This window comes from Dioscorea cayenensis, chromosome 19 (genome assembly GCF_009730915.1).
Source record: "Dioscorea cayenensis subsp. rotundata cultivar TDr96_F1 chromosome 19, TDr96_F1_v2_PseudoChromosome.rev07_lg8_w22 25.fasta, whole genome shotgun sequence".
NCBI lineage: Eukaryota > Viridiplantae > Streptophyta > Magnoliopsida > Dioscoreales > Dioscoreaceae > Dioscorea > Dioscorea cayenensis.
This window is the reverse complement of record NC_052489.1, coordinates 15,824,549-15,838,329: the sequence shown is the minus strand read 5'-3', so window position 1 is coordinate 15,838,329 and position 13,781 is coordinate 15,824,549.

The following is a 13,781-nucleotide window of genomic DNA, read 5'->3' as shown; positions in this document are numbered from 1 at the left end:
CTTCTCTTCTTCAGTACATTTCATCATAGCAAAACCTTCTCCATTTCTTCCACCTAGACTTCCACTCTATCTGGATTAGTAGTACCCTCGAATCGTGATGGAGCAGATCCTTTAAATTCCATGATAGTCTTCTCCTTAGGCTCTTGAGGAAGGGGCGCAGGAGGAGGCGGTTGTGGTGGTGGTGCTGATGCCTATCGTTGTCTCTGATCACACACCAACCCTACCATTTCTTGAACCAAATCCAACAAAGTTTCCTAGTTATCAACCTCATTAGTCCCTTCTTCAGCAATAATTTCACCGGCATTTGAGGGCTATCCGAGCAAATTAGCAACACTTCTGCTAGTAGCTCTATGGGGAGGCATTCTGTAAGGTAAACCAAATTGGTGTCAGACAAACACAAACAGAGTTTCCCTATCAGATCAACTGTCATCTAAGGCTGTCAAGCTAAACTCGAGTTAGATTGCCCTAGCACACTAAATCAGAAGATTCTACTTGGAATAATAGGATCAAAATTAACTGAAAATAAGGGCTCTGATACCACTTAGTTTTGTCACGCCCCAAGCCGGAAGCGTCGACAAATGGCTACATACCTACAAGGCTGTAACCAAGTAGACACGCAAAGGCATCAATACCTATCTTACACTAAAAAAAACAACATCTAACAGTGGTACTAACTTTTAAAAGCAAAGAAAAGCTACAATGTTCGAAATACAATGAAATCAAATAACAATGTCTGATATAATAATTAAACAAAAACAAGAAGATTTATGTCCAAAGGAAATGGAATTTATAAACTCGCTAAACAACTAGACGATGACTTGCTTAACGACCCCACTAAGCTATCCACCACTCAACCTTACTACTGATCTGAAAGAGAAAGAGAACAACTTAATGAGCTTGGTAGCCCAGTAAGCAACCACTAAAAATATCATGATCACATAAAGTTCAATAATTTCAAAAACATACTCGAGTGTGACATTGCACAATAAATATCAGAATAAAACCCATAAATCAAAATAACTCAAAACCTATATAATTTATCAAAAGAATGAGCATATAAGTCCCCCAAATAACTAATGCCAAAACAAACATCAAAATTCATTTATATACACTCGGTGACTCGAGTCAGATTTCAAAGCTTATTTGTTTATCCTCGGTGACCCGAGCTGGAATGTCAAAGGCGTTATTCTTCACTGACGGAATGGTGCGAAATTTTAGTTTCTATGTCAGAAGTACATGTCGACACAGTCAGTGTTTATCCCTGAGTGATAGTTAGTGCATAGTTAATTGGGGACTAATTTCTATGTCAAAATATTTCATGTTCGCAAAATAATAAACTATCAAAGTCAATATATAGCAAATACAGAGCAATCCGACAAGCAAAAATATCTGTAATCGTATGATGCTATTTTTTTATAATGCCAAAATAATCCATTAGTTTCTAACCTAAACTTGAAAGGTAATTCATTAAAAAAATCTTTAAATAATTGCCACTTTTAAAATAATGGAGAGAAATATGGTAACCGAAATTTTGATAAAATTTAAATAAAGAGAAACTTTTATAGTGATAACATACGTTAGAATGTATGAATAATCAAAACTGAAATAACTATTAAATAAACTATATAATAATAAAAAATTAAGTAACTATTAAATAAACCAGCAATCAAAACTAAATAATTAAATAACTTATAAAAATAAAAACAATGAGGAATTTAATAAATATTAAACAAAAACTAACTGAATGAATAACAAAAATGTCATTACCAAAACAAATAAGTGAATAAATTAAAAAAATCAATTTATCAAGAGTCAAAAAGTACCTACATATAATGATATTTATATGCGGTTTATGTATCTTGAGAAATCTCAAGTTATAGAATCCAGTTGGACACTAAAATCAGAACTGGAACGAAGATCCTAAAATATAAACATCACACCTTGACTTAGCATCCAAAGTTTAAACACACACAATAACCATTGGTTAATAATTACCATGCCTTTAAGATGCTAAATATTTTAACATACTCATGAATATACAGTGAATGAGATTCCCACATTAATAAGCACAATACTTAAAACATTCCTCAATTAAATATATATAAATATTGATAAGTGGACGGCAGAACCTGAAACCAATTCCACTCCGTCCATCAAACATATATATATATATATATGATACACCTATTGGTAAAACTGAACACCTTTTGCAACAAAAGCAATCTCATGATTATCTTCCACTCAACATCAACTCTAATGGCCATTTAAACTAAATTTTTCAAAAAATAAAAAAAATAAAATAAAATAAACCAACCTTTTTCAACTTCTTTAAACATGACATAGAGGAAATCAAACTTCAACACAGATTTAACTTGAGAAAATTCAGTAGCATCTAATCCATCAAGCTGCTTACATCATAGAGAACTTAACCTTTATATCAACCTACAACATTCACAAAGAGTAGTTTCAAAAGACCAACCTTAGCTTTCACCATACATGCTCTTTCAATCCCCTTGTGTGCTCTTTCAATCCCCTTGCAAATGAAACTTCACAAAACACCACTACTCTAGATGCCAAAAATCATCAGAACAATAGGATTAAAAACAACGTATTCAACACATAGATTAAACCAAGCATCTAACAACAAAAATCCTACCACCATCGATCCCTATCAACTACAACAATGAGCACAAACATTAAATTTGATCTGCAACTTAGCAAAAACAGTCTAATCTCCACAATAGAAAAAGACTAACCCATCAATCATTAGTATCATACACCAACCGATCAAATTTCAAAAGAGAATAGTGAGACATGTTGGGAATAAATCCGAGGAAGAGAAAGCTCACCTCATAAGTAAAAGTGACACAAAACCCTTGACGATGTGGCCTTTCTCCCGTCCTTGCCGTCGACGCCACACACAACCAAGGAGAGAAGAAAAATGCGCCGAGATCTCTCTCTTTTTTCCTAAACAGCAATTTAAAATGGAAGGAGGCAAAGAGGCGGCTAAGGTTTTAAAAAATGAAAAACTTAAAAAAATATAATAATGGTTAAAACATAACATCCTAATATTAAAATTTTAAAATAAATTTATTATTTTGGGTGGGGCCCACAATTAGCTTTATTAAAGATAATAATAAAAAATTAAAAAGATCACATAGGTTGTTGGATAGCTAGCTATGCTTGAGTTAAGATTGAGTAATCATCTAATGCGCCACTATTGTTTCCTATTATAATAGAGAATGATAGGTAAACCAAATGACTCATTAGTAATTTAGAACTATAAATTTTTAACAATTTAGTTTGTGGTTAATGCTTAATACATAGAAAAAAAATACAACAGATTACACCTGTACACCCACACACACAAAAGTATGGAGAGTTATGATTAGGTAAATAGAATATATGTGGTATCTTATTCTCACTCCAAGTATTGCACAGTGAGATTATACTATAACGCCCAACTTCATTAATGCACTAATTTATACCACTTCATGCTAATTTATATCTTTTTTCCTGTATAAAGCAAAGAAAAAGCTGGATTACATCAAAACAGTAACATCAAACACATGAAGACATCAAACATGGAATCTCAAATGAATTGAATAAAAGCTGATCAATGAAAAATGCACAAATCCCTAGAATTAGACAATACAACGACCTACAAAAGAACAACCATCCATGGGAAACTACTTTTCTATGTTTCTTCATCCCTAGCCCAGCTACAATTCGGTCAAAAAATCTCTGTATCGCAACAAAACATCAAGGGAGAGAGCCAGCACCTTGAACACATATGAACCGATACATGCATGATTTGCACACATAGAAACTATGAGTTCAAAGCTCCTATAACTCTCAACATCGTACAATCATAGTCTACAAACCCGTGAAGTCAGAGAACAATAGGTTCAACATCATATAAGTACTAGCATTTAATGAACTAAGAAGCCATTAACAAATCAAGTTCATTAAGACAAATTATCAAATATCTCATGGCATGAGTTTGATTTTAGGACCCATTTGGTATGAGTGAAAGTAACAACTTTCCCTGCAAAGTAATGGGAGTGAATCACTTTCACTCGTTTGGTTTCTTAAAAATAGTTAGTTTCTTTGCAATCACTTTTTTTTTGACTATAGAAAGTGATTCACATGGGGGGTGGTTTGAAAATGATTACAAGGTTGGGTGGAAAATTTTGATTATTGTTAAATTACTATATTACCTTCTTATTAAATAAAAATTCTTCCTTGTTTCTTTTTTTTTAAAAAAAAAACTCTAACGCATTGTTGGATGATATCAATCATGACAATATTAAAAAAAACAAAATTGTATATTGGACAAAAGTTGAGGAACGCATGGTGATTTAAAGCTATATATTTTTTTAGTGTATTAAAAAAATATAAAAACTATCTTTAAAAAAAATCTAAAAATACTTCACGAAGAAAAGGTTAATTATTATATGGATTAAGTTAGTATGTCATTAGAGTTTATTAAAAATCCATTTTTTATAACTAAAATAACTTAGGGTAATATTGAGAATAAACATAACTTTACATAGCAAATGCCTTCATACCAAATGGAGAAATTAAGTTTGCATGCAATTTAATTACAATTTTCATTGCATACACCAAACACTGTAATATTACTTTGCAGGAAGAGTAATTGCATGCAAAATCTTTCCCTACAAAAGCTTTACATGCAATTACTTTCCCTGCAAACTACTAAACGGGCCCTTAGAGATATGTCTAAAAGCAATGAAAGTGCAAAGAGAACAAAACCAGGAGACTTAACGACATTACTAACCTAGCAGAAAGATAATGATCTAGGACAACAAGAAGCTTGGATTTGGAGAAGATAAATGCCAAATACTGAGTTACAGTAGGAGTTTGCACACCGCCAAAGCAAATGAAAGGAAGACCTGTACAACTAGCTTATTTTAAAAAAAAAACCACAGAAAGGTAACACTACTACAAGAAAAATCTTAAATCGGATGCATGGGAAAAAAATCGTGAGAAATTTTTCACAACATTTGACAGAATCTAACAAATTGATACAAATATTTAATTTTTTAAAAAATATTTTTTTGTTAATTTTGTGCTAAATACCGTGTTAAATATACGAATTTCATAATTTTACACGACAGTGCCAAACGTAGTGCCAAGCATATTTTTTTAAAAAAAATAATTACAAATTCACAATAAATTTTATCTTTTCTTTATTTTTAAAATGCAATTTCAATCGTCTTTTCTATATTTATTTCTATGATTTTTGTTTCAAATAATCTAAAAAGGGAAAAAGTTGAAACATATTATATTCAAAGATTAATGCTCCAATGAAAGAAAAAAAATTAAGGAGATTAATTGTCTTTTTAACATATATTATCTCCACATTAAAATAAAGTTACATCGTAATTAATTTTTATACAAAAATTATGTCTTAAAAAAAAAAATAGAACAACTTCTTCTTTATTTGATCCCTCCAAAGAGTGATTCTCTTTCTCTTGTGTTCTGGGCATGTTGATGATGGAATAAACCTTGATAATAGTGTTGCTGATGTTGGACTCCTAACAATTATATGAAGTAAATACTGTGTAAGATTTCATAATAAAGAGATATATATATTTAGAAATATATATATATATATATATATACATATATATAATATATGTCTAAATATATCTTATGGATAAATTTTACATGGACACACCTGGATCCTATTATCCGCCATAAATTCAGCATGTGAAGAACAATACAGAGAATTTACCTATATTGGCACAATTATAGAATATTTTAATTATAACAAAGTAAAATTAATTTGGTAACATGAATATAATATATAAATAACTAATGGATGCTACAAAAGAATTGATTACCTGAATTGCATCATCTACCAAATATGAAGTGGACACTATAACAAAGTTTATAACCTCCATTGCATCATCTTCCAAATGAAAAGAACTGGATGCCAATTCCTTCTCTTTTTCAATAGTCTTCTCAAAATTCTTCCTTTTTTTTTTGGAAAGCTTCTCCAAATTCTTCTTTTTCAAAGGCTTTCAAGACAACTTTTAAAGCGACGTGCCCCCTTATGCATGCTATGTTTTTTCTTTCAATCCCTTAGCTTTGAAGACCTCAATGTTCTTTGGGCATATTTCTTCCTTTCCAACAGTAGTACATATTGTTGTCTCGCCAGCAGTGTTACTACAAGCGTGTCCCGTAGAGATTTCTTTCATCTTTGCATTGAGTTCATTAGCATATTTGGCAGCCAATCTGAAACCAACTTCAGACTCACAATCCATGCTTGGGATCCTAACAAATGTAGAACATAAAATTCTATATCTATTGCACATATTCAACTTTGGATCTTGTTCTTGTTCACTCTTATCAATATCCATATAACCTTCTTCCATTGGATCTTTTGTCCACCTTCTCAAAATATATTGACTTGGAATTTTTTTTTCACATTCATTAAATCAAGAATTTTCAATGCATGGCTACAAAGTATTCCTTCAAATTCAAAATTCCTGCAACTGCATAAAATCTCCATATTTGTCGGAACTATTATGATTGTATGTTCTCACTTCTCTTCAATTTCTTTAATCTTGTATAAGTGAAGAAAACCTTCTTCTTTCCATTTAGTAACCACTACGAGTAAAGATTTTACCCATTCATTTTGAAACTTGTCAAAAATAGCTGATGTGTATACATCCCTCGCATGCCTCAACAAAGGTAAATCAACCTTTACCCCCTGTTTGGTTCGAGGGAGGGGGAGGAGGGTGAGGGGAGTGAGGGGAGGAGTATGGAGGATTTGAGAAAAATATTGTGTTTGGTTCATGGAGGGGTGTGGAGGAGTAGTTTATTTTTTTTTATTTAGTTAAAAAGAGGAGTGGGGAGGAGAGAGAAAGAGTGTAATGTGTACTTGACTATTTTGCCCTTGTACAATAAAATAGGTAATAATATATATAATAATCAATTGTAGAATAATATATATAATAATCAATTGTAGAATAATAATAATAACACAATATATAATATATGATAAACATTATAAAACACACACAATAATTAGGGAAAAATATTTATTCGAAAAAAAAATTATGAGGAGTCATAACATCTTGATTATAATTGACAAATATTGGTTAAAATGTGAACACCCAATGATCATTCAAACATACCCTATTTTTGTCATATTTTTTCATAAACTTAAAAAAAAAATGGTGAAAACATACTTGGAAATCATACCCTATTTTTTTCATATTTAACAAAAATTATGCTCATGATAAACATATTCACAATCCCAAACAAACAATCACTAGGATACAATAGGAATTCTACATATAGATGAAGGGCATTAATGGTATTTTGCCTTATTTAAAAAAAATAAAAAAAAACAATAAACATCCACTCCCCCAAAAGACCCCAATTTGGGGGAGTGGATTATGAGGGGTGAGGAGGGTGCCTCACCCTCCTCACCCCTCTAACCCCCTTCACTCCCTCAACCAAACAACACCCACACCCCCAACACCCCCTCACCCCTCCTCCCTCCCCCAACCAAACAAAGCCTTAAATTGGACATCCTTTGAGTCATATTATAAATTTCTTCCAATTCATTATGACGTTTGTCCATAACTGCATTTTCATACTATTTAAAGAATCTTACTACACTAGATGCTTCTTCAAGTCTTTGTTAAAACTTTCACTCAATTGTGTGCTCCTCAATCCGGCTGAAAATGTATTTCTTCCATATGCCATCGACCATTTCTCTTTCAATGTGAAGACATCTGCAAACATGAGTATCATATTAAAGTAAGGCACTTCAAATTAATACTAGTACATAATAAAATTAAATATTTAAATTCACACTACCTCTTAACCATTTATTTTCTTTTACCACATATGTCTCAGCCATAACCTTCCAAGCCTTTAGAAACTCTTCATTTTCTTATTCATATATGAGCTTTTTGAAATCTTTGCCAAAAGAATCTAAGTTTTTATATAACGGTTCAGGTGCTTAAGTGCATTATTCCCCAAATGAAAAACACAAATTAAAGCCGATGGTAGGATTCTGGCATGACTAGAGAAATTGCTTTTCTCATTATTACATCTTGATCTGTCAAAATTGTCTTTGACTTTTTCTCAGACATGGCTCTAAGAAATGTCGTAAACAACCATTCAAATGAAGCTATTATATATTTCATCATACATTTAACCAGCACCAAAAATCACCATTCTTCTATAATTTTTATTTGTTTGATAGGTTGTATCAAACGATACTACATCTCCCAAAAGGTTGAAATCTGTGATCATCTTTACATCATCCCAAAATATATTTATAATCAAATCATCAACATATAACTGCATTAATAGAAAACCGAAGGGTTTCCAACTTTTTTTCTCTCAAAACAATCCAATAAGCTGCCCGCTTCTCCTTGCACCAAAGATCTTTTCCTTTTAGTGCACAAATAAATTTTCTGGTCCCTTGTAGTGAATCCCAAATTGTCTTGACCACCTTATTCTTTAGAAATCATTTCAAATGCAAGTTTTGGAGGTAAACCAGAATCATCCGCTAAATCCAACACATGTGAATGAGTTTCCGTTATTTTCCTTTGAGAGGGTAATATATGAGTGCATGGTTTAGGACCAAGGGAGGATTATGTTTCTTTTCAAAATCAGTAACTTGATATTTAACATATTCTTTGTGTCTAATGACAATATGAGCTAGGAAATCTGTTCTAGTCTCTTTGCGATGAGTTTTCACCAAAATATCTTATTTTTTCACCACACGATGACCGTCTTTAAAACATGTACTTTCTTGAAGTTACATAACCATATTTTCTATTATTATTAACGTACTCCTTTGGAATACTAAATCTAATTTCTTTGACATAATCATTATAATATTGATAGGCCTCACTTTTAGAATCAAATTCCATCCCAATTTGGATTGGTTTGAAAAGTATTTGTGGTAAATGATCAATTTGCAATAGATCACAAAAAGTTTCAGAACTAAACAATTCATTACACACGATATCAATAAACAATATCTGTTGGATAAAAAAATTAATGAATAAATAAAGAGTGAAAATCACATAGTTAAGGAAGTATATAATTAAATTGTAGTAAAAATGGGATAAACAAGAAAATGGATAATAAATAGTGTAATCTAGTTAAAAAAAATATAAAAGAATATACCTAAATATTGCAAAAGACAAAGGTCTTGTTTGGATTGGTTTTTAAAAAGAAATAATTTTTTATGTATGGTAAAAAAAAATTCTGAAAAAAGTACTTCTCAAAGTAAGTTAAGCGTTTTTCTGTATTTTGTGTTTGGATATGCTAATGCAAAAATACTTTTATATTTGTAAAATTGTTTAGATGTGGATTTGTAGAAAGATTTTTTCTCTAGCAAATTACTAAAATGGGTTTTCATTGAATTATAATAATAATCCAATTATTGTGCATTTATCGCACTAGAACACGTGAAGGAGCTGATAGGAGAGGAGACCTTCAGATCTTGAAGACAGAGAAGACTAAATGAGGATACAAAAATTTTAGAGAGAAATCTTAAAATCCTAGGTCATTTCTTTATTTCGTAAGGCCAGTTAAGTAATTGTGTAACCCAAAACTGCTTCTGAAACTGTTATTTTTTTTTTCAGAAGCATCACATGACCAGCTTTTGAAAAAAAATAGTGTTTCTGCTTCTGCACAAAAGTTAATCCAAACAAGGACAAAGTTTGTTAATAGCACCAAAATGTGTTTTGCAAAGACAAAGAAGATAAAATTTGTTTCTAAAAAATAAAAAGCTAATATTTTGGTGTTGGATTTTGGCATGGAAATTTGAGGTGGGGTTTCTAAAACATAAAAGAAATAGAGTTAAAAATAAAAGAAAAAGGTTAAAACAATACAAAAATATAAAAGAGTGAGAAGAAAAAGTTTGTTTTAGAAAACAGTGGATTAGATTTTGGCAGGGGAATTTGGCTCTGAGATTTCTAACGAAGTTAAAATAAACCAAAAAGTGAAATAATAGTGTGAAAAGGGATTTAGCGAAGTTTAATCGTGAATATTGAAAACCTACGTGAGACATGTCAAGCATGTATTGGAAAGCAATGTACGGGGATACAACTCGACTGAAGCCTGACCCTCAATCAACATAGTTACTTAAAACTTTAAAAGTCATGTTTTTTTTTATTCTTCAATATTTTTAAATTTTATATAATTAAAATATAAATTATTTTTAGTAAAATTATTCATACCTATTCAACAGGATTGAATCTCTCAATCCTTGACCCCGGACTTTTTTTTTTTTTAAGTTAAAGCCTTCTCAGATTTTGAAAACCTTAATAACAACCATAAATATCTAACATTTATTTCTTTGAGGACAATTGTCGAAAAAATAGTTTAATAACCACTATAATCTCTCGATTTTTTATTGATTATTATAATAATATGGATTAGAAAATTTCAGAAATCTCACATTCTCAACTTGAGAGATAAATGTTAAAATATTTTTTTTAATTATTTATCAAAATACACATTTCGGTAAGTACTTACATAAATGCCTATTTTTTTTATAATTTTTTTTTTAAAAGTTAAAAGTCCCACTAATTTTTTAATAGTTAAATTTTATTTTTTTAAAAAATTCAAAGGCCTCATTAGTTTTTTAATATTAAAATTTTATTTTTTTTTTTAAACTGCAGGTCCGGTAGTTTTTTAAATTAAAAAAGTGTTTTACATTCAAGCCCTTATAATTTTCATTAATTTTTCTTATAACTTATTTATTGAGTGTTGTTGGGATTAATTATTGGTGGCATGTGGCACCTACCCTATTCATGAGAGCCATTGGATGAACTTGATCTTAGCCATCCATTTGTTAGGTGAAGGCCTATATAAACCTTCTAAGTAGGGTATGATTGAAGTGAATTTCAAATGCTTCATTTTCCTTGTCACCATGTTCTTGTAGCGTGTGCATACATTCATTTACATCAGTAGGCATATATAGATAATGTTTATAGGCTTGAGACAATTTTTAATATATACCATAAAGAGTTTCAATCAATGTCAAATAAGAGATACTAGAACCCCTATAATGGTCCATTCCTATGTCTTGATCTTACAATTCAAAGACCACCTTCAGGTTGTCCAAAATCCACCAGAATTCGTAATGAGATGGACATAAGGGAAGGCAGTCAGTCAAAGCGTTATGGTTTATGTCGCAATGAAGGTCAGAATCATCCAAATTGTTCGAATGCCGCTGGTCCAAGTCATATGCCATAATGTAACCTAAATATTGTACTTGTTGAATTATTTTATAATATAAGTACTTGTTGTAGTTCATTCAAAATATCAAATGAGTTTGGTTCAGTTATGGGAGTAATTTTTACATGTTAAAATTTTTTAATATTTAATATTTTGTTATTATGAAAAAATATTAAAATTATTTATTTAAATTATTAACATTTGGTTACAATTAGGGAAAGTAGAAATAGCATAGGAGAAGTGGAAAAAAAAATAAGTTATAAGAAAAATTAATAGAAATTATAAGGATTTAAATGTAAAACCGTTTTTTATTTAAAAAACTACCAGACCCGTTGATTTTAAAAAAAATAAAATTTTAAAATTAAATAACTAATTAGGCTTGGTTTTTAAAAAAAATAAAAAGTTATATATTAAAAAAAAACTATTAAAAAAATAAAAAATAGGCATTTCCGTAAATAGTTACGGAAATGCGTATTTCGGTTATAAGTTAAAGAATTATTTTAATAAAAAGGCCTCTTTTTCCCTAATAATAATAATAATAATAATTATTATTATTATTATAATTATTATAATTATTATTATTATTATTAGTGGAAATTGCCAAAAATACCCCCTAACTTTACAATATTGCCAAAAACACCCCCTTAATTTGGCAATCCCTAAAACACCCTCCTTTTAAAGTCAATGATTTTCAAATCCCCAAAAGTTGTAACCGGCTATAACAGAGTTATTTTTGAATTTTATGGATGAAATTACCACTCGCGTAGGAAGTTGTGGCAGTGCAATCATGTGTCTAGTTTAAGAGGGAGTGGGGGGTTATTGTTTTGGGTAATCCCTAGAGACAACCATTAATGGCGCCGGTTATACTTTTTTTCTCTCTTCGCTTCTTCAGCTTTTCCATTTCCAATATTGTCTCTGCCTGGGCATTCTTGTCTCAAAGAAGAACTTCGCGTTCCGCCATTGTTCGGAAAAGAATTCTAGCTTAAGCATTCGGCATTTCATCAGCTCGCAGTCTAAGGTTTTGAGTCAAGGTGGACGCCATTGAAGAAGTTGTGTTTATGTTTTTTTTTAAACAATTCTGTTAGAAAAAGAGATTTTTCGGTGTTGTTTTGTGATTCTGTTTTTATTGGATGATATTGAAGTTTGCAGGGAGATTCATCGGCTTGGGTTTTGTTTTGGTTTTCATTTTCGTCTGTGTATACGATCGAAAGTGTAATGTTTACAATGTAGGTTTTCCCTTTACGTTGATATGGTTGCAGTTTTAAAATGAGTTTTCCGTTTAAGTAATGAGATTGTATTTAAATATTTGATGTATCTGTTTAACAATTGTTGTTTCTGTTTAAAATGTGAATTTCTGTTTAAATATTTACATCTCCATTTAAGAATTTAGTTTGCCGTTTAAAAAAGTTTACTTTACGCTTAAATTTGTCTGAATACTTTTTAATATATGGTTATTGTCGCAGGCTTGTGATTATGGCGGTCAACCTAGTTAATAGGCAATACTACTTGACACGGGCAGTGGAGACTGTTGCTGAGTTGAAACTTCACATGAATGGACGACACTGGGAGATAATGAGAAGGACACCGTTTGTCAGCATTCACTGAGATTGAAGCTGTGTTCCAAGAGACGGCCCTCCTTGATTCTTTATTGCAGAGATATGATGGCTGCACTAACAAATTCAGTATCGGGGCAAGCTTAGTAAATTTCAGGCCCGAAGATGTGCCTCTCATTCTTGGACTGCGTTGTGATTGAGATGCTGTCGTATTTCAGAAGAAGAAGAAAACATTCTCCCTTTTTTAAGATAGATATTTTTTTTATAAAACCTACGAGGGACACAGAGACTCCATCAAGAGAACACTTGAGCAGCTTGTTAAGCAGAGGGGAAAAGAAGAAAATTTTGTCAAACTTATGATGGTGTACCTCATGTATATAATCCTCTTCCCAAACACGTCCTGCTTGGTTCCAAATTGGATTTTGGACTATGTTGATGACCTACCTGGCATGGGACGATATGCATGGGCGCAAGCGACGCACAAACGGCCGATGGAGGATATCCCACAAGTGACCGCTAGAGTACAAGCGAGATGCGCCGGGAAGAAGACAAATATGGGGTACGTCAAAGGTTGCTCGGTTACACTGAATATCTGGTTTTACGATCTGACCGGCACCGGAAAAAAGGTGCGATTTGGCAAGACCCCGAGGATGCTATGCTACGGTGAAAACAATTACAGGAAGCAAGTGAGCATAGAAGCCATATTGTCATCGTTCGAAGGAAAACAGGTAATAAATCATGAGTCTCTATTTAAATATTAAACATTTCTATGTAAAAATTTGATTTTTGTGTTTAACATTCAAACTTAGTGTTTAAATTCTTTATTTTCTGTTTAAATATTTTGGATACCATTTAAAAACCTATGTAAACTGTTTAAATTTTTGGGTTAGATGTTTAAAAATATTTTTTATTGTTTAAAAACTAGTTATTAGTGTTTTAAACGCAGTTTTCATTGACATTGTGTTGTTTAACTATGTTAGT